Raw genomic sequence first — 23,094 nt, 5'->3', positions numbered from 1 at the left:
GGGCATGCAGTCCTGTATTTTGAGCGTTTGGACGGACTGGTCTCTTTTCCACCCAGTATCACTGCCCCGACCTCTCCTCCAGTCGTGCTTCAGGTCCGTATTTATGGAGTATTGTGCAGTTGTCGGCAGGTCGCTGCAGAGGCCGTGATAACTGTGGCGCCTCGTTCCTCTACTTTCAGTGCCCAGCGCACTGCATCGCTCACTGCCAGCGGCTGGTTCCTGATCAGGTTTTGCGTCAGCGGTAAGTCCGTTGGATCTTTTGGGCTGGATCCGCTCAGCCGTTCTGCTGTCCGGCAGAATATCTGATCGGGTGTGCACAGCGTCGCCGATGTGTCCCCCACGGTGTTATCACCACTAGTTTGGTTGAGGCCCTGCCGGTCTGGGATTATTTCCGAGTCGAGTTCCGTTCCCTTTCTGGTGGGTCTGGTTTGCCACTGCCGTCCCCTCTAGGTGGGCGCTGGTGTTTCCCTCGTGTGTTCGTGCGCGCCAGCGGCGTCTCCCTCCGTCCCCCAGGGGCACCCGCATTCACTGCATTCGGCCCAGTTTCGGTGAGTTTGGCCGCACCGTCCCGGGGGGTAAACGAGGCTTGTCTCACCCGTAGTTGCCGCCGGGTTGGAGGCACGGACGTTCTGGGCCGAGCTGTCGCTCCCCTGGAGCGCTCACCGTCCTGCAGCACTCCGTCAGGTGCTCCGCTTTACGTTCGCTGTCGGATCCGCCTTCACCCTGTGTTCGGCCGTGTGTATATGCCGGTAGTTGTGCACGCCGTATTTCACTTTTGGGAACGGTGCAGAGGGTGTTTCCACTTTCCCGGTATCCGATGTGTGCAGTGCCGCGCCTCAAGCCAGGGAGCGCCCCCTCAGTCAGGCCGGCCCGGTCCCACCTCCGCCGGGGCCGGAGGATTACTTGAGGTCGGTGCTGTATCTCCGTTCTTAGGCCACAGCGCTCCAGAGCGCGGTTAGTCGGGCTCCGGTCCTCGGTTTTTGCCAAAAGTCAGTTTGGCGGTGCCGCTTCTGGCCCCGACCCGATCACTGCCGCTTCGGGTGGTTATTGTAGCGGATTAATGTGTCGGATTGAAGATTAGGCCGCAGTGCCCTCAGGAGCTCTCACGCTATGCTGCCACCATGTTTGGCTGCTAGCCACGCCCCCCTTTTTAGTATATATTTTAAATGTATTCTTATTGTTTATCTTTTTAAAAATAGTTGTTACATTTTTAGTAGTTATTACATTTACTTTAATACATGTTTTAGTACCTTAGTGGGGTGTGGAATTATAGGGGTACATAGTGGAAAAAAATGAATTGTTATTAATTAATCGTTTTATTAATGTTAATTATTTAATTGATAATTGATCATTAATTATGTTCATTGTACAAATAATTTTCTTTATCTTAATTGTACAACATATTAGGTGCAGGTCGGGGGGTTTGTAGGGGTATAGGGTGGGAAGTAAATTAATTATGAATAATCAATAATGTTCTTTTAATGCATATTAATTATTTAATTGATAATTAATTATGCTAATTGTGTAATTAATTATTGTTATGTTAAATTGGTGCAGATTTTGGGTTTTGTAGTGGAATAGGGTGGGATATATCTTAATTATAAATCATTAATAATAATTTTGTCATTTATATTAAATACTTAATTGATAAATATTTATGGTAATCGTGTAACTAATTTTTTTCTGGTTCAGGTTTTGGTTTTTGTAGGGGTATAGGTCGGAAGTAATTTTATTATTATTCATTCTTTTTTTAAATAGATATTAATGACTTAATTAATAATGTGGGTCATGGGTTTTGTAGGGGTATAATTTATATTTATTTTTAAATTAATATTAACTATGTCATTTTAATATTTTTTTAAAATGTTATGTTTTAGGTGCTGGTTGTAGTTTTTTAGGGGCATAGACGTTGCACTCACTGGAGTAGGAATAGTAAATGTTACCTCTCCGCACTCCAACACTTTCTCTACTGTTTCACTGACTGCAGTGGGAATACTACATTTTATCCTTCCGCAATCCAACACTTTCCCTACTGTTGCGCTGACTGGAGCGCTAATAGTACATTTTACCCTTCCCCAATCCAACACTTTCTCTACTGTTGCCATCACTGGAGTGGGAATAGTTAATTTTACCCCTCCCCAATCCATCACTTTTCCTGCTTTTGCATAGACTGCAGTGAAAATAATACATTTTACCCCTCTGCAATCCAACAATTTCACTACTGTTGCACTGAGTTAAGTGGGAATAGTATAATTTACCCCTCAACAATCCAACACTTTCCCTACTGCTGCATAGAGTGGAGTGGAATAATACATTTAACATCCTCACAAACCAACACTTTCTCTTCTATTTCACTGACTGGAGTGGGAATAGTAACATTAACCCCTTCGCAATCCAACACGTTTCCTACAGTTGCACTGACTGGATTGGGAATAATAAATTTTACCCTTGTAGTGTAGTTCCTATATTCCCAATAGGCTCTGCACATTGGAATAATATATCCTATAGTTTAGACGTTGGACTGAGGTCGACTAGGTGTCTATCGAATATATTAGACTTAATTGTGAGTGCCAGCTAGCCCAGAGGTCACTAGAAACTTTCTCGAATTCACAAGAAGGGATTAGTTTCTGACAACCGCATAAACATGACAACTTTGTTTCCCAAAGATAAAACTGATCTTCAGAGTCATGGAAACAATAGATATATATTTCACTCAGTCAATCGTGCATGCATCGTTTCACCAGAGGTGCAGAGAAATAGATAGACGGGCGTTTTCAATAAAAGGATTTATTGAACAGTCTTCTTTCTCGAGCATACAAAATGAACTGCTTCAATCGTAAAACTGGTTGTAAAATATAACGCATACAGTATAAAAAGTAGAATAAAATAATACTGTAAGAGCATTGTATGGTTCCTAAACCATAGAGAAATACATACATAAATAACAGAGGCTAAAAGTACTCAAATGGTGCTTCTAAAATACGTCTACCCCGGTGTACCTAACCTAAACTTCGTACGAGGGAAGAAGTAAATGAGGTGTAGCATAAATGTAGTATTCTTTTGCGAAGAATCTGTCCAAGATTTCTCTTAGGGTCTAATCAGCTCCGTACCTTAGTTTAGAATGGAGAAGGTCAGTCTCGGGACTCGATTTTCCAACAACCCACAAGGGTAGCTTGGAAACACTGGAGCTGGATTTCTCGGCAGGAGAAAAGACAGCGTCTCTCTCAGTGCGTCTGCTGGAGGGTCGGCTTCCTTTGGCACTTGCTGTAGCAAGATGCGTTGGGCAAGTAGATAGTTGAACTGCTCCAAACCACCGTGTGTTTGCTAAGGCAAGTGTGGGCATATTTATACCTTGAAGTTGCCTAGTTTGACGAAAAGGTGGACATAATAACGTCATTAAAGACTCTCGGTTCTTTGAACACTCCATGAGTTCTTGGACAAGTCAGTTCCCGAGCAAGGGAAAGTCCCTAGCTGCTGAAGCTGAGTTTTCCAAGAAATCGTTGTAGATTTTCGGAACTAATGGAAGTAGCATGGCTGTATTTGGACTGCATGAGCTATGTCTAAATATGGTTATGAATCTTATGCCTATATAAGGACATAGTGATGTATACCTATTTAAGGGCATGAATCGGGAAATGTACAATAGTGTCCTAAAATTGTTTACAACACCCCTACCCAATCCAACATTTTCACCACTGTTGCCATCACTGGAGTGGGAATAGTATATTTTACCTCTCTGTAATCCAACACTTTCACCACTGTTGCACTGTCTGGAGTGGGAATAATACATTTTACCCCTCCCCAATCCAGCACTTTTTCTACTGTTGCATAGACTGGAGTGGGAATAATAAATTTTACCCCTCTACAATCTAACAATTTCACTACTGTTACAATGAGTGAAGTGGGAATTGTATAATTTACCCCTCAACAATCCAACACTTTCCCTACCTTTGAATAGACTGGAGTGGGAATAATAAATTTTACCTCTTCGCAATCCAACACTTTTCTCACTGTTTCACTGACTGGAGTGGGAATAGTAAATTTTACCCACCCTCAATCCAAATCTTTCCCTATTGTTGCACTGACTGAAGTGGGAATAGTAAATTGTACCCCTCCGCAATCCAACACTTTCCTCACTGTTGCATACACTGGAGACAGAATAATACATTTTACCTCTCCAGAATCCAACACTTTCCGTACTGTTGCAGAGATTGGAGTGGGAATAACGTCTTTTTAATCCAACACTTTTTTTTACTATTTCACTGTATGCAGTGTAAATTGTTGAATGTTTACCACTCCCCAATCCACTCCCCAATCCAACACTTCCACTACTGTTGGCATCATTGGAGTGGGAATAGTTAATTGTATACCTCTGTTATCCAACACTTTTCCTACTGTTGCACTGACTGGAGTTGGATAGTACATTTTACCCCTCCACAAGCCAACACTTTTCCTACTGTTGCAAATACTGGAGTGGGAATCATACATTTTACCCTTCTTCAATCCAACACTTTCACTGCTGTTGCACTGAGCGAAGTGAGAACAGTATAATTTATCCCTCCGCAATCCAACACTTTCCCTACTGTTGCAGTGACGGGAGTGGGGGTAGGAAAATTAACCCCGCTGCAATCCAACACTTTCCCTACTGTTTCATTGACTGGAGTAGGAATAGTAAATCTCACTCATCTGTAATCCAACACTTTTCCGACTGTTGCACTGCGTGGAGTGCAAATAGTGAACTTTACCTCTCACAAATCCAACATTTTTCGTCCTGTGGTATAAAGTGGAGTGGGAATAGTATATGTATTATTTTCAGAATGTTATAGTTTACTTTACTTTATTTCAAATTAAATTATTATGTTTTTGCGTAAAAATCTAATATTTATAATTATTAATATTATTGACCACATATATTTTTAGTAAATTGTAAATAAATAGGATTTTATTTTTTATTGTATTATGTTATTAGATATAGATATATATATATATGGTCCTGTAGAAGGCTGGGAACTGAAACGCGTAGATCGTCTATTTCATTTATTGTATTATTACATTTTAAATATTAAATTGAAAATATTAGTTTAATAATATTTTTAATTACATATATGTAGCTAAATATATGTGTTTTAAATTGTTGAATAAGTATAACAGTTATATTCATTTAAAAATTAATGAAATATATTTAATTTGTATTATAATTAAGTTTCCCTGTTTTCCGTTTATACTGATTTTTACAGATAAATACAGAGAGAAAACATTTTCTTGTCTGTATTTATTTTTAACTGTGGATAAAAACGGACATTGGGTTGCTTTTTGAGTACTTCTGAACACTGTCTGCCATGACTGCCAGGCCAATAGATGCATGGACTGATAGATAAGAGGGTTAAAAAAGAAAGGTATTTCAGTAAAGAGGCTTTAACAGCTGTAGATAAGCACAAGGTTGATACTGAAATGTGCATATTTTCATATAAGTGCCCTGATTTATCTTCTACGGGTGTTCCCAGCACTGAAATCTGGCAGACATTCATGCATGAGTGCATATTTATTGGTTAAATAAATGGAGAAATATACTAATTTCAGCTTAATTTTTACACAAATTGCAAAATAAATATGGATAAATACAGATAAAATTAGCAAAAAATAAATATGGATAAATACCTGCGGAAATGGCAAAAAAATAAATACCATAAAACAGGGAGCCCAAACTATAATACTGTTACATTTTAATATATTCAGGCCCTCATTATGATGTCAGGCAGACTTACGTCTGCCCGAGACTGTTTCGGTGAGGGAACCGCAGGACCATAGGTTGACAGTTCCTCATACTGAATTCGGATACGACCACACATGGTGTGGTCCCAAACTTACATTTTACAATGGGAGCTTGTGCAGTGGCGGATGATGTTGCTCTGTGATATCTCCTATCTGTACTGAAAAGAGGGGAGTGATTTGATTACTACGCTGCTGATTGGTAATGCCTAAAACTCAGACTTCTTTTCCATAGAGGGGTGGGTTAGGGTCCTCCACTGTTGTAAATGTTGAACTAGTGGCTCCTGTATTGATTAGGAAATATATAGACGCTTATTAACCTCTCCATCCACGTATATAGCCCACTCCAATCCAGTTATATGACTGCACTAAGTATACCCTCTACGGCACCTTCAGTGGTCTTGATCAAAATCTGTGGAAGTCTCAAACATCATGGGAATTGGGACATTTTGAGACATCATCAGATTTTGGGGTACTCTGTTACTCAGCTGGCGGTGTGGGATCCCTCCCTGCATCTACATTGAGTTAAAGAATTTCAGAAGTATGGCAGGCTTAGGAACCTTTAGGGCTGACATTGGATATCTGGATACTGGGGAAAGCTCTTCCTGCTCCAAAGGACTCACAGCTTGAGTGTTGGTTATGATTTGCGGGCTCATTATGATGGCGGGCGATGGGACTGACCACCAGACGTGCGGAGGTCCCACCTGTCCTATTAGGATGCACACGCCATACTGGTGGGCGCATCCTACTCTGTTACCATTGCGGACAGTGCTGCTGGCTGCCGCACCGTCCACAATGGTAAAAGGGCATGCACAGCATTTCCCTACACCACAGTGTGCCTGCCACACGGTGCAGGGAACTGCAGGGGGGTACCATGGGTACCCCCAATCCCTCATATACCTCATCCCCCAATACCTCATCCCCCCACCCCCAAGGGGGCTCGCAACAGGCCCCTATAGCCAATCCCCACCAGCATTTCCATGGCAGCGACGCCGCCATGGAAAGGCCAGTTACTGCATCCATCCTAGTGGCCAAGCCCACCCGACCCACAATCATAATGATTGTCGACTGGAGGAAAAGCGACGGACTGACTTTCCGTCCGCCATGGTACCCCCGTCCGCCATGATAATATGGCGGGGGTAAATCAAGTTGGGATGGTGGTGGCGATCCACCTGCCATTATAATCACCTCCTTGGTGTGGATTGTAGCAACACTCCTGCTTCTAATACCCCACCGTGTTACAAATGTGACAAGAGGTAACCTTCTACAGGGCACTTATGCTGGTCACTGGCATGTTAACTTGACCTCTTCCTATTCCATAGACATTCCCATCATAGGACATGGAGACTCCTTGCATTCCCATCCCAGAACCAGGGTCTATTTTGGGTTCTAAAGGCAAAACATTAAGGGGCCGATTACGATGCCATCGCATCTGCAAAAGGGACCGCCTGCCATAGGTATGGCGGTCCTGCTATACAAATTAGGATACTGTATTTATACATTGCGGCGGGCGTCAGGGATATTGAATGTCCCATTCAATGGCAACCATAGTTCCCTGTCCTTGGGCAATCAAAGTTCCCTATCCTTGGATGTATATTCCTTTCATTGGCTAGGCCATATAAACGTGTGTAACCCTGTCTTGGGTGCCATCTCCTAAGGAGGGCTGGGCAGTGAACTCACTCCATTTGCAGAGTTTTCCAAACTCTGTGTTCCAAAGAGCACACAGACTTCCAAAAAACTCCACTCTGCAAAGCACAGCAGAGTTTTTTTCTCGCTTGCGCTCACCAACCTTAAGTTAAATCCAGCGCTAGACCACCTTCCAGCGAGATTTCTCTAATGCGGATGGTCACGACCGATCACTTTAAAAAACCATCCATTCGCAATGAGGAGGCTGACACTCAAGTAGAAAATCTACTCATGGCAAAAAGAAGCAGCGCCCTCTTGTGCTGCACCTGGTGCCGTTCGCACTGGTTTTCCAGTGTGGGAAAAACACCTGTCGCTAAATATCAATGCTACCGGCATGACCTAATGCACTCCACCGCTTGCAGGACTCTGCATAATGCGGTTGAGTTCTTTGGTCACTTTGCTGAGGCCAACTCCCAAGCGGGGATACCGTTAGGAGAGAAGACTTTTCCTCCTTATTTATGTCTTTTTCTTTCTTTGACAATAGATACCCCATTCTGTCAATCTCTTAGTCACCCTTTGTTCCAATCACTCACTTCTTCCACGCTAATGAATTTATGATCTATCCACCAATACTAGTATCTCTGCCAAAGGATACCCTACCACAGCATGCCTATGGTGTGTGTCAGCAAATCCTTGCATGGCACCTTGATGACACAATGCCCGAATATTGCTAGAATTTCACGATTCACAGATTTTCTCATTTGCCAGCTTCAACTAAACAGACATTTCTACAGCACACACGTTATAGTTAGGAATTAGCATTTAAAAAAACCTTAGAAATTCACTGAAAAAAACATAGGTTTCACACATGTTATAGTTAGCTGGACATTACACTCATACAAAACCATTGAAATTCTCCCGTTATAGTTAGTTCAGCTAACTATAACTCGCATGCCCGCAATGCACTGCTGATGACATCACATATAACATCACTCATGACATCGTCAGTGACATCACTCATGACATCACTGATGACATCTCAAATGACATCACTGATGACATCACTGATGATATCATCCTTGTGAAAGAGTGGCAGACCTCCTCTCAGCGTAATATTACCTTTGATACACACCTTTAAAAACAGAAACTACAATTTTCAAAAAAATGGAGATACCGATACCACTTATCAACAAGCTATTCAGTAATTCCACCATCTACATACACATCCACTCATTCACCAACAATTCTCTATAGTCACTTATACATGTATTCACAGATCATATGTACTCATACACTTATGCATCCTGTTACACACCTACACTCATCCATAGACTCACTCACACACATACTCACACATGCAAATAAACTATCAGACATCCATTTATTTGAAAATGCAGGATATACACACAGCACTACACTTACTTTTACAGAAACGTACATATACTTACTCTCTTTAACAATCACTTACAGAAACACATATTTATTTATACAGGAACTCTTCCAATCTCTCACTATCACATATAATCACTTATATACATCAATACACATATATAGTAGATTAAAACATATGTAGTTACTCATAAAGATACTATTGAGACAGTCAATCTCTCACTAACACACCCATACACAAACTCATGCACCCATACAGTCCTGCATATATGCTGTCTTCGAAACACACACAAACAGTGAGTCACTCATTCATGCTTCTACGTGCTAAGTAATACTCCCCACCAAACCATACTGACACTCATACTGATAACTCATATAGACACTCATGTAGCTACTCACCAACCCATGCAGCCAATTATCGACAAAGTGAGACACTGATACAGATATTTATATATTTAAACATTACTCGCTAATACATGTATTCACTAAGATACACTTAATAAGTCAGTTATGCAATCATTTTTACAAAAAAAACATCCATTGAGACATTTATTTATCCATTTATTCTTCCATCGACCTTGCGATACACATATAGAAAACATATTTAAATTTCAGAAAAAAACATTCACTGGATGATGTAATCAGTGATGTCATCAGTGATGTCATGAGTGATGTAACTGACCATGTCATGAGTGATGTTATATTTGACGTCATCAGCAGTGCAATGTGGGCATGCGAGTTATAGTTAGCTGAACTAACTATAACGGAGGAATTTCAATGGTTTTGTGTGAGTGTAATGTCCAGCTAACTATAACATGTGTGAAACCTATGGTTTTTATCAGTGAATTTCTAAGGTTTTTTAAATGCTAATTCCTAACTATAACGTGTGTGAAACCTATGGTTTTTTCACTGAATATATATATATATATATATATATTTTTTTTTTCAGTTCTATAACATTGATACTCTTTTCACAGTAACCGTACATTAATGGTGTTTGTGTGATTTCTCTTTTGTTTTTCAGAAAGTCGGCCCTAAATATTTTTTCTATTTAAAAGCTAAGTCCTAATATTGCTTCTGGCAGTGTTCACTTTCAATGATCTTGAATACTGCTGTAACCAAAGGTGTGCATTGCAGGCATTTTTATATGACCTCAAAGTTATCGCTGTCAGTCACATGGGAAGGATTTTGTAAAATTCTGGATAGCAGTGGAGTTTAATTAAATTTTGCTACCGGCATAATTTCTACAGCTGCATGATTTCAGCTGCTAAAAGTATGTTGGCTACCACAAGAGGCATGTGTTCAGCTATATTCAGTACTTTGCGTATTTGGCTCCTATTCCAGTGAATGGTTGTTACAATTGCCATTTTTGTTTTGAGCTGGTGTATTTCCGAAATTTAACGAACCCATGATAGTGGCATCATTACACTGGACTGCAAACTCTAATATTGAACCAGATGTTGCAAAATCCCCACAAGGGTATTTCAGCGTTTTCTAAAACATGCAAGGATTTTCAACTAGACATGAAGATTTTCCTGAAAATGTTCAGCAGTTCACAATCTGTAGAATTACAAGCTGCAGCATAGAATTTCAGTAATGTTAGAATTTGTTAACAAATTAAGGTTAGAGCAATGTTGCTGGAACAATCTTTAAAGCGGGGGTATTGTCATTAATATTATATGACTGAGTTCTTAGGGATTGTGAAATATTCAAGCACCCTACAGAAAAACAGTGTAGCAAATGTGCCAAGTCCATTCAGCAGGAGAGTGTTAATAGTGTGGTATGTAGCTGGTGGTGCATTTTAGAGCACTAGAATAGTACCGCACTGTCATTTACAAACAGTACATTTTCTGTTGCAATGGCCTCTAAATTTGCATCTAAAACTATTAAGCGCACAGGCGATAATGTGTGGAAACTGCGTTTTAGTGAATATTTATCATTTGCACATCACCAAGTAAAGTGTCTTAATATGTTTTGATCCTAATGAAATCTTTTTTTCTATCACACTTCATATGTGTATAGTTCATTTTCCAATATTTTAATGGAATGTGTACAAATAAACTGACATACTACAGCCTTTATTTTGTTTTCTTTTACACCAGCAGGATTGTCAACTAGATCACTTTTACAAAATCCTCTCAGCACTTTGCAGTCAGAGAAATAAAAGTACATACCAGTTTCCAAATAAGCAGCAATTTTTCAGAAGCTGTAGCCTAATATGTGACTGTTGTCTTTGAGTATGAAGCAAATATGTCAATATTAACACAAAATGTAAATCATCTTTATTGCTCACATACCTTCTGAACTCCAGTATGAGTCAAACACAACAACATGATGGACCTCATCACAAATAGAATGAGGTATAGGGTCCTGTTTTAAAATGTTTTGATTCTTTCCTTCAAAACAGAACGCAGAGTATCAAAATCAACAATCCTTATCAGACACTACACCAGTAACAATTGCACTACCTCAAGGCTCCAAACTCTCACCCATATTATGCAACTTGTTCATAGACCCCCTTACAGACATTTTGAAAAAGTGAAACACATCTACCATGTATTCTGCTGAAACACAACTGCGTCTGAAAATCTCTTCACCTGAAGATATCAAAATGCTGAACCGCACTCTGTAAAAAAGTCACTTTTGATAATTTTGATCACCCCCACAAACTCTCGGCCCTTGTAGAACACGATCAAACAACTCACAGCTCTCAACTGCTCCCCCCACATTATTGACTCTACTCGATCTCTAGACATTACTCGGGACAAACATCTTAATATGGAAGATTATATTAGTGCAACTATCACAGGAGCCAACCACCAAATTAACATTCGAAGAAAAATCAAACTCTTTCTGCCCCCTATGGATTTGCAAATAGCAATGTCTGCTCATCCGCCAATTAAACTACAGGAGAGCCACGCTTGCTGGCCTACCTAAAGCAAATTTGGCCCCATGAAAGTGCACATTGAACTCAGCGTCCATACTTATAAAAGGTTACAGGAGAATAGATCACATTACTCCAGATTTAAAGCATCTTAACTGACTCCCTTATGAATCCAGAATTCAATTAAAGATTGCATGCATTTTGCACAATGCCCTCCATCACAATACCCCTGTATACTTGGCCAAAAAACTCCAGATATCCGGTGTAAGGCACACCTTAAGGAGCTTTTATTGAAATCACGGAAGTTAAAAAAAAGAACACTTACAACCACGCCTTCTCTGGTCTTGCCCCTAGAATTTAGAACACTCTACCTCCAGAAATCAATACTCACTACCCATTCTTCACACTTCAAAAAAGAAGCAAAAGATGTCTTGATTAATAGATTCCTTCAATAGGAGCGATGAACCTTCTATAGCCTGGCTAACGTTGGACATGCTTCCAGAGGCTCTAAACATTGCCAAGCCTAATGATACACTGTATATATGTAACTCCATGGTTATTTGTTCAGTCATTTGCTTTTTCTCCTTCCCTGATAGTGTATGACTTGATGGCTATTTGTACAGCGCTCTGATGCCCAGACAGGTCATATTCGCGCTATATAAACCTCCAAATAACTAATTGACAACAAATGTGTGGGGTTGCTGCAGCACCCCAAGGACCCCTACTTCAAGTGTCTATGCATCAAAGCATCATTTTCAGAAAACATTGATACTTCAAAAATATATAGCGACAGCAGTTGAGAAATAGGAGGGCAAAGTTTCCATATGCAACTTACATATAAAATAATTTTTAGAGAAGGCAGCATAGCACTCTGTATGGAAAGTGGAGAACGGTTATGATAATTTTTTTAATAGTACATTTGTTTTGAATGCTTGGTTGGGAAACTGCCCAATGTGTCTTTGTTTGTCTTTATGAGGTAAAACATATTTTAATGATAGTAGTCCAGAAATGCCATCTCATGTTTATAGTGGTGTGCCTGAATCTCCCGTACTTGCTGTGCCTGAATCTCATGTACTAGGTATGCTAAATTACCACACGTCTTAGGATTTTCCACATGCACATTTAATTTCGGTAGGAAGTCTTCCAACAGAGAATCTGCCTTTTCAAGATCACCCTTGATTTTTCTTCTTTTTATGGACCCATTGTTTCATCTTAATTGTGGCTTTGTGCACTGTGGGACTACCATTCAGTGCCATACTGTGTGTCCTCTGCCCCTCAAACTGCAATGTTAAATTGATTTCACCCAATAGGTGTAATTTCCATTACAGTATCGCCCTTGTATATCATGGATGTCATTTTGGGGCTGCAGCCACTCACTGAGCGCAGGTGCATCAACCAGAACTTGTCAGGTCATTAGCTAAAGGGAGTCTTATCAAACAAAGGAGGAGGTAGGGAGCACACTGCCTTACATCCCTGCACTCACATGCCTGCACTCAATTCACCCGGATGCATTATGGTAAATGTAGTGCATGTTAACACTTACTTTAGTAAAAGTCTTTCGTTTTCACCATTGTTGTTGAAGCCAGTGTTGTGTATCTCTAGACACGTGTTTCAGGATTGTTGCCCTTCTTGCTTAGAGAGTAACAAATTGTTTTATTGGAACTGATGATGCTACTCACAATCTGCTCAAGACCTATACCACTCACTTAACTCAGCTGCATCAACCAGAGCTAATCAGCTCAAGAGAGCCTTATCAAACAAAAGCACTGCATGTACCATAATGCATCTAGGTGAACTGAGTGTGTGGATAAGAGGTAGGGGGCTCCCTTCATCCTTTCTTTGAAAACAACATTAGCATTGAAGGATGCTAAATTAAACATATGAGCAGATTCTTGATTTCTGACTAGCATTGCAAGGCTCCACACTTTGATCTACTCTCTCTACACCTCCCATGTATTTGTTGTAGTCCAGAATGCACACTGGTGTGCACCCGTCTACTACCAGATCCCAGACAGTCACAGGTGTAAAACATTCATTGTGAATAGTTTTGAGCATCTCTTCTGTTAGAAACTTTTAACCTGAGTAGCTCATTATTACCCAAGGCACTACTCTGTCCCCTTTGAAGTTTCTTGCACACACGCTCTTTAGGCCAACCTTTATGGTTAGAGCTGATTGTGCCACATGCTACAGTGCCAGCTTTTAATAATTCTTGTAATTATTGTACACCTGTGTAAAAGATGTCCACACAGAAATGGTGACCTTTGTGGAAAAGTGTTCTGGCCACTTCCTAAACAATTTTGTCTCCAAAGTAGAAGAACAACTAGGGGGGTCAATTGAAGAATCCCTACTGGTGTACACCTTGAAATTATACCCATATCTAGTGGCACTTTTACACAACCTACACAGCATATTACTTTACCGTGCTCTCTTGCTGGGGATGTGCTGTCTGAAAACCCTTGAACATTACCAGAGACTCATCAAAAGATATATCTTGACCTGGAACATAGATCTCTTAGAAACAATCAACGAAATGGTCAAGGATAGGCCAAATCTTGAAGAGACAGTCACAATCAGGGTGATCTTGTGGTAAAGCTGTAGCCTGATCTACAAAATGCAGCATTCGCACTGATCTTGACTCATGGCTGCCGGGAAAAAGGCAGCGGCCATCATGGGACTAGTAGATCAATATAAAGACTATGATGCCTCCTCACCAATCCCATCAGAAAAGTTAACTCCAGAGCTGCTTCGTCTCATGGAGATTTGTACGAGCCCACTGGGTAGCTCTAGAGTGGGTCTTAAATGTGGCACTGTTGCCCCTCAAATACCGTTTTGCATACAAATTGGTCTGCTCAACAATATTATTCAGAAACAAAACTTTAATAAATAGCTGCAAGATATTGACAGGCAAAAAGTTCTCTGTAATAACTCTATGCCCTGAAACACAACTATGGGCAGGCAAAACAGGCTGCGCCATGTTTAGGTCACACCAGAGTTTCGCACTTCCAATGCGAAGCCTTCCAGCACCTGGCTGGAATCTAGTTAGCTCATGCTGAACCACAGGCACATCAACGTCCTCCTCTGAATGAGGCACTTCATCAGCGCTAATAATGGACTCATCATCAGATGATTCCTGACAGACAGAAAATTGACTGCCAGAATCTTGTACATGGTCCTCAGACGCAGAGTCAGTTTCAAAGCCTTGTTGGGAGGCATATTCAAAGAGCAACGAAACATCCTGTTGGGCTGTCAGCCTGTGAGCAGCCATAATGTTTACAAATAAATCTGTCACAAACAAAACAGTCAACTAACAACAATGCATCAAATGTAAACTTAATTATCGATGTATCAAATAGTAAATACAACTACTGAAATGTAACGATGTGGAAAAAAACTATCAATACAAACCACACAATGAAGTTTCTGCAACAACAAAAAACCTAGATCTATGGACAGCTAGACTGAGGATCAACTGCATCTACTGTACACAGAAACAGCAAACACCAAAGATATCCCACTAGAAAGGAAAAACAAAGAAATTTGACACACAAAACAACACAATATAGAGTCTGCACAAATCCAAATGTGAATTTGAAAGACAACTAAACATAACAAAAATATAGTAAAATTATTAAGGCTGGGCGGAATTCATGGAGTTTCACTCCATGGAATTCCACGTAGTGACATATAAACTCTGTGAAATTCCATGGGGATCTGTCAACCTCAAGGAGCTTGCGGAGTATCGGTTTACAGATGGCAGTGCAAGCAGTGTGAAGCAGCAATGCCAGAAGGAGCTACATTAACAATGCACAATGCCCTTCTGGTGTGAAAGGAAGCAACTGTAGGATGCGGGCTGGGGCGATGGTGTGGCATATACTGTAATTTGCAAATAGACAGGGAACAGTAACGGATGCACCTACTTGTGTTTTATTTTGCAGCACAGAGGTCAGCTAAGTATTCATGAAAAAAAATTAAGCACCACAGCGACTACGGCGAGCCATTAATTAATTCCAGAAGGTTTATTTTTGTTCTCGTATGTCAGTTTGTGCTGATGTCATACTTGGCTGGATGTTAGATAACTTTTTCCACTTGAAGCCAGGTAAAACCAAAATTATTCTGTTTGGGAAACCAAAGACCTGTGGTTTCTATACTGGTGGCCTCTAGAGCTAGGCAAAGCCCTTTCTTCATGTAAAGTAGCAATAAATCTCAGAGTTAAGATTGACCAGGAGCTAAATATGAGGGAGCAGGTTCTATCCACCACATGCATTTGCTTTTCTACTTTACACCTACTAAAGGAAGCCCTGTCATTTTTCCCTCTGACAGCTAGAAAGGCTCTTGTCGTAAGTCAGTTGGATTACGGAAATGCACTGCTAGCTTCTGTCAATGAGTCTTTAAGAACCAAATACGCCTGTATGTCTAATCGAAACTTTACACTGGTTGCCAGTAAAGAAAAGAGTTGCCTTCAAAGTCTGATGCTTAACCTATAAAGTCCTTTCTGGGAAAATAATCCAAATACCTTTGTCAGAAGCTCAAGTGCTATCTTCCCATTAGGAATTTGTGTTCCAGTGATAAAGTGCTGCTTGTGATTCCACGCACTTGACTGTCTAGATGTGGTGGCAGAGCCTTTTCTTATGTGGCTCCCACCATATGGAACAGTTTGCCTTACTCTCTTCAATTTGCCATGACTACAGCTGCAACAGGAAAGCACTGAAAACCATACTGTTCTAGATCTCATACTCAGGTTTCAGTTGCCTGAGCACCAAGATATAATTTCAGGGGCTGCTCCCCAAAAATATAACAATATCCCTTCTTCTCTGGGTGGGTTTCCACCTCGCTTCAAGGGGAGAGATTTGTCTGAAAAACGGCCGATCTGCCCACAGCAAGGTGGAAACAAAAGATAATTGGCACTTGAGAGAAGCAGCCCATGCTCTTTTCATTCCCCCAGTGTGCCTCTTGCTGACCAATTCCCTCCCCCAGGCGAGAAGACTTACCTAAAGGGAGTCCTTGCTCGATGCACTGGAAGCAAATGTGTTGCAATGCATCCCTATCTGCTGTCAATGACATGGGGTGCTCCCCCTGTGGGTGGTTGGCAGGATCTGCTGGACACATCCTCAGCACCTGAGAGCCAGTGCTAAGGATGTACCCAGCATGTCCTTAGCACCCTGGTGGTTAAAAGCACCACAGCAACAGATGGCAAGGGAATGTTTCTGTACCATGCATAGATACCTAATTTTATATTTGAGCTAAGTCATCCCTTAAAATTGGATATTGAGGTTACAGGGCTGGATCCTTATTGCATAAATATTTGGCTTACCACACAGGAAGTATCATACACCGTCATAGAGAACAATTACCTAAGAGCTGTTTTCACACTTTTGTATTTTCCAGGAGTAGGACTAGATGCAAATTAAATTATTTTTCTATATCTAAGCACCGGAAAACCATGAAGCAATAAAGACATTATTTTTCACTGCACTTCAAAACTATAATTCATTGGCAAAAGTTGATGTTTATCAACTTTTGTGGAAAAGTAACTTTAAAAGTGTACTTTGTGCTGGTTCACCCATTAGCCCTGCTTGCAGAAGCCAAATACACATCCTTCCTCGGCCTGCTAATGAATCTCCTCCTAGTAGACAACCCCTTGTCCTCTAGTAGTAAGGATGCATGGGTGTTGTCAGCAAATGTTCACTGACCAGGTAGTGGCATCTGGAAGGATATAGGACCAGCTGGCAGAAACAAAGCAGTTGCTGTGATGATGCAGGATTTACAAATGTCTGTTACTAAGGTGTTGATGTGGTGTACTCCATGTGGACCATGAAATATGTTTCCTGTTCAGGTTGGTATCCATGTCATCCTTTGCAGCTGAATGGGTGTGCCATGATTAACTAATTCAGCACAGGGATGTTAACATTTCATTGGCATGGCCACATCTATGGCTTGCACCCATGCACATATGATGTGCTTTACATTGTACAATTTAACACTTTCCCTGACTGTTGTCCCATCTCCACTGTACATGCAGGTGTGGGCATCATTGGTGTAAAGTCAACTATGTCTTCTGTGCAACTTGCTAGACATATGTATTATCTATGTGCATGTGATTTAAGGGGCTTTACCGTACCCAGGCGGATGTGACCAGTGCCTACATTGGGTGGTAAATGATGGTTGACTGAACAAGTGGTGTGCTGACATGTCCAGGAATCATGCATACTGTTTGGCATGTGCTGCTATTTCCATGATGACACTTACCTTGAGGTCACTGTGATGAGGGGGCATTTTCACCCTTTGCCACAATGTTCAACTTTAGTTGCAGTTTGTGTCCACACATTTTACATTGGATGTACACACTGATGGGGGGTTTGACAACATTGGCCCAGTGCTATTTCAAAGCTTGACTTGTGAAGCCCACACTCAGGTGTTGTTCACACATGTGATGGTAGTTACATTGTGTGTCGTAAATCAAATTCACTGTTGGGGTTATTTGTTAGGCACTACACATTGTTGGCATGATGTTGTGGGGAAATGTGGGGAAATGTATTTGGCTGGCATTCCTGTGGTTGATGTTTGATGGATGTCTGGTGCATCATCCACCCTATGGGTGTGTGGGGCAGTAGTGATGGGCAACATGCCCCTATGGGTAGGGTGGCAGTATGGGTGGGCATCATGCCCTTATGGGTGGGGTGGCAGTATGGGTGGGCAACATGCCCCTTTGGGTGGGGTGGCATCAGTGATAGGCAACATGACACATATGGGTAGGGTGGCAGTATGGGTGGGCATCATGCCCCTATGGGTGGGGTGGCAGTATGGGTGGGCAACATGCCCCTATGGGTGGGGTGGCATCAGTGATAGGCAACATGACACATATGGGTGGGATGGCATCAGTGATAGGCAACATGCCCCTATGGGTGGGGTAGCATCAGTGATAGGCAACATGCCACTATGGGTGGGGTGGCATCAGTGATAAGCAACATGCCCCTATGGGTGGGGTGGCATCAGTGATAGGCAACATGCCCGTATGGGTGGGATGGCATCAGTGATAGGCAACATGCCCCTATTGGTGGGGTGGCAGTATGGGTGGGCAACATGACCCTATGGGTAGGGTGGCATCATTGATAGGCAACATGCCCCTATGGGTGGGGTGGCATCAGTGATAGGCAACATGCCCTTATGAGTGAGGTGGTATCAGTGATAGGCAACATGCCCCTATGGGTGGGGTGGCATCAGTGATAGGCAACATGAAACATATGGGTGGGGTGGCATCATTGATAGGCAATGTGCCCCTATGGGTGGAGTGGCATCAGTGATAGTCAACATGACACATATGGGTGGGGTGGCATCAGTGATAAGCAACATGCCCCTATGGATGGGGTGGCATCAGTGATAGGCAACATGACACATATGGGTGGGGTGGCATCAGTGATAGGCAACATGCCCCTATGGGTGGGGTGGCAGTAGGAGTGCCCATGGGTTCCCTAAGGAGGCGTGGTACTGGTGGACAGGGTCTGGACCCCCTGGGAGTGTGTGACATTTGGCAGGTATGTGTCATTTGTTTGTATGGTGGGTGTCCGACTTACCGTCTGCGCCGTCCGCGTCTGTTCCTGATCCGGTCATATATGTACAGGACTGGTATGAACTGAGCGATTGGATTCATGCTTCGTCTCGATCCATTGCTAGCTGCTCCATTTCAAATCCGTGGATTGGGTTACTGGCGCGAATCGGAGTTGATATGCAGCTCTTCCGGGTGCTGTGACGTGCTGTACGTGGCGACCCGTCCGGAAAGCGCATCGTACTTGACCAGCCGGAAGTAGCAGTCTTTATGGTAGCGTGTGGCGCGAATTGAGTGTTTCTGGGTCAGGCTCGGATTGAAATTGGGGATGTCGGTCGGGAATTAGGCACTTTTCCGTATTGTACTTCCTCGCACAGACGGTCCCGCTCCTGGTGGGGTTCGGCCGTAAGGTAAGGCTACTGACACGTCTCAGAGGGCTGACTAACCGAGATCGAAACTTATAGGAGAGCAAAATGCATGCAAAAATGATGTCTGTAGCCCTGGTTAGCAGGTTATTCTTCTGCCTCTTTCACCCATTCACCTCCATGACTGGCTGTCACTCTAATCTTGTAAGAGGATCTCTGGCCTTCATTGCCAGTTTACGGAAACAGAGCAGGGTATTTGCCACACAACGGAAAAGCATTACCCAAGGATGAGTTACAACATGTACTACAGACCTCCTATTCCATGTTTTAGTCAGGAATATGATGTATGTTTGGAATCAGTTTTTAACTCCACAAGTTTGCCTTTTTTCATGGCCTTTTCCCCCAACAGAATGTATTGGGAGAAAACTACAAGGGTGTGGTAATTATCACGCAGCTCATAATTCTGATCTCTGTGCAAACATGGATTTGCTTCAGGAATAGATTTTATCCCTGAACTCGCAAGGAGGGCCTTTGCCTCTTTCAGAAAAAAATGACCACCCACATGTTGGCTCCTTTTTTGCAGTAAGGCTGCTCTTATCCCTAATGCTAGCAAAGGAAATCAGCTCCCACGCCCCTTTCTAAAGTGAGACTGTCATAATTGTTATGCAGTGCTTCTGCAGGTGCTTCATTCATGATTGCTATTTTCTCATGAGGCAGGCTGTCTTATCTGCCCTTTGTTAAAAATACAGGTCCTCATCTTGCCCCACCCCCATCCTTGCCATCGATCTGAGGCCCAAACTGAGGTGGCTCCTCTTATTCAATTTCCTCCTCCCTTGGGCCACTTTTCCAAGGCCCATAGCAACACTGGCAGAGAGAGTGTGCACTGTGCCCTATTGCAAGTAAGGAAGGATAGTAATTGGGGTTTAGTTGGCCCCTCGTCCCAGCGGGCCCTGGTGCTACTGCACCTGCAGCACTAATGGGGCCTACAGTCCGAAGAAGCAGGCAGTTTGCTCTGCCCTTCCCACTGGTTATCACACCTACGTCTGAGGCCCAAAGCAGGCATTCTGCCATTTTGTATTAAAAAAACAGACATACGTCTCAGGCACCTGTTTCTTGGGTCCATTTGTAAATAAAAAAGGAGTCCAATATATGGCACCCTCTTCAAAGTCAACTCTTTGACACAATAAATGGATCTCTTTCCTTTCCCTTTTTGCTGGGCCATTACTCTGAGGCCTAACAGGTTCTGAAGAATCAAGATTGCCATCTGAGGACCTCCTCCCTGCTACCCTCTCGACCCACCTGAAAGGACTTCTCCATGTAAACAGAGGTTGGAGTAGTAGGATATATTGGGAATGACATGCCAGTGCTTTTTCAACTTTATAAAAACCAAAACAATCTCTCTCTGAATGTGAAGAGGGCTCCTGTGCTTTGAAGACGAAGGATAGACAGGAAGTTAAAGAAGAAACAAACCTTCTTACCCTGGTGCCTGTTACCTGAAAGAAGTGTATTCTACCCATTTAAGTCAACTAAACATGTCCATGAATTATACGAAACAATTGCAACCTTTATATTGGATAAGTGGGACAATGGACATTTATTCACAGTTGTATAATGATATGAGGGATGAAATGTATTAAGATTACAACTTATAATTGGTTTGTATTTCTTTAGTGGAGTGAAAAGAATATGAAATGTGTGTAAGGGTCTACTACGCGAAACCAAATGGGATGATAGACGGAGTGTTGAACATTGCAAGCACTCACCCCCAGTCAACTGATCTGGGTTTAATCCATCATCAATCTTTAGCTCACTCTGCCACCTCAGTTCAGACATGGCCATATGCAAATCAGTCTGACCCTGTGCCTCATGGGAACAGTCCAGCCCGAACTGCCAAGCCATGTCTTCCCTGGACCGGAAACCAGCATCCTGGGCCAGTTTCTGGCTAATCAGCCGTCATCAGCCAAGCTACCTTGAATCCAATGGCAAAGTGAACAAGGGACCCATGTCTGGGCATACCCTGCCAACTTAGGGCAAACAAAGCAAAACCAAGGGGATGATGGACGGAGTGTTGAACATTGCAAGCACTCACCCCCAGTCAACTGATCTGGGTTTTAGCCATCATCATTCTTTAGGTCACTCCGCCACCCCAGTTCAGACATGGCCATATGCAAATCAGTTTGACCCTGTGCCTCATGGGAACAGTCCAGCCCGAACTGCCAAGCCATGTCTTCCCTGGACCGGAAACAAGCATCCTGGGACCGGTTTCTGGCTAATCAAACAAGTCCCAGGATGCTTGTTTCCGGTCTAGGAAAGACATGGGACCAGAGGGCAATTAAACAATGAAATGCAGATAAAATGTCAAGTGTGTCAACAGTACTGTCGTTTCCCAAAGCACTGCCTTTGAAGAAGGAGCGTGGATGCTCCGATACGCGTTGGCGAAATAACTATTTGAAATGCATTTGCTGGTTTTTGAATAAAGGATTCAGTGAATCATCTGCCTGTGGAGTGTGTCCTTGCATCAGGGGGAGAGGTTTGAAGATATATATATATATATATATATATATATATATACCTACTGGCGGTCGCCAGTAGGTATATATAGTTAGGATTTTTTCTCTATGGGTTTTTTGAAAATTCTATGTCTAATAACTTTGGCGTTTGTGGACGGAATTGGCTGAAATTTTCAGGAAAATGGCACATTTTGTTTCTGAGCAGCCCCTGAAAATTGGGGGGGGTTCGTCCAGGGGGGGTCGAGAAAAAAGGGGGGTCCCAAAACGTGTTTTTAACATTGAGTTTTCCATAGGGCGGTTGGCCTCACTTTTAGCCCGAACGGCTGAATGGATTTGCACGAAACTTGGCAAAATTGTAGGGACTGGTAGCCCGATGTGCCTTTTGTAGGTCTCAATATATGTGCTCCAGTGGATTTTGAGAAATTAACGTTTAAAAAAAGATATATATCTGTAACAACGGACCGGGCAGCGCTCCAGTTCGCGTACTTTTCGCGCAACGGAGCTTTGTGAAGCGAAGCTGATTGGTTCTCCGGCGTCTGTCAACATTCCAAACAGTCCGTAGCGGCCGCCATCTTGTCTCTCGGTAGGATCGAGAGACAAGAGGAGGCGAAAGGGAAGGGGCAAATGACGATAAGGGGGCATAGTAGATCCTCCCTGACCTCTTAGGTTTGATGTACCATTTTGCCAAGTTTGGTGTAATTCCGTTCAGCCATTCAGGCTGTAGACGTATCTAAATGTCAATAATCGAACGGCTGAATGGATTTGCACGAAACTTGGCAAAATATTAGGGACTGGTAGCCCGATTTGCCTTTGCTAGGTCTCAATATATGTGCTCCAGTGGATTTTGAGAAATTAACGTTCAAAAAAAGATATATATCTGTAACAGCGCTCCGCTTTGCGTAGTTTTCGCGTTACGGAGCTTTGCGAAGCTGATTGGTTCTCCGGCGTCTGTCAACATTCCAAACAGTCCGTAGCGGCCGCCATCTTGTCTCTCGGTAGGATCGAGAG

At 42.4% G+C, this 23,094-nt stretch overlaps 1 protein-coding gene across 1 annotated transcript in view; it reads left to right on the top strand.

Moving 5' to 3' along the window:
* Window positions 1–23,094, top strand: part of ST6GALNAC3 (ST6 N-acetylgalactosaminide alpha-2,6-sialyltransferase 3) — a 1,741,316-nt gene that overhangs the window by 1,102,102 nt on the left and 616,120 nt on the right. The window lies entirely within an intron of this gene.

The sequence above is a fragment of the Lissotriton helveticus genome, chromosome 1_1 (assembly GCF_964261635.1).
Source record: "Lissotriton helveticus chromosome 1_1, aLisHel1.1, whole genome shotgun sequence".
Taxonomy (NCBI): Eukaryota; Metazoa; Chordata; class Amphibia; order Caudata; family Salamandridae; genus Lissotriton; species Lissotriton helveticus.
Note: the sequence above shows the minus strand (reverse complement) of the source record. Positions and strands in the feature narration are given on the sequence as shown.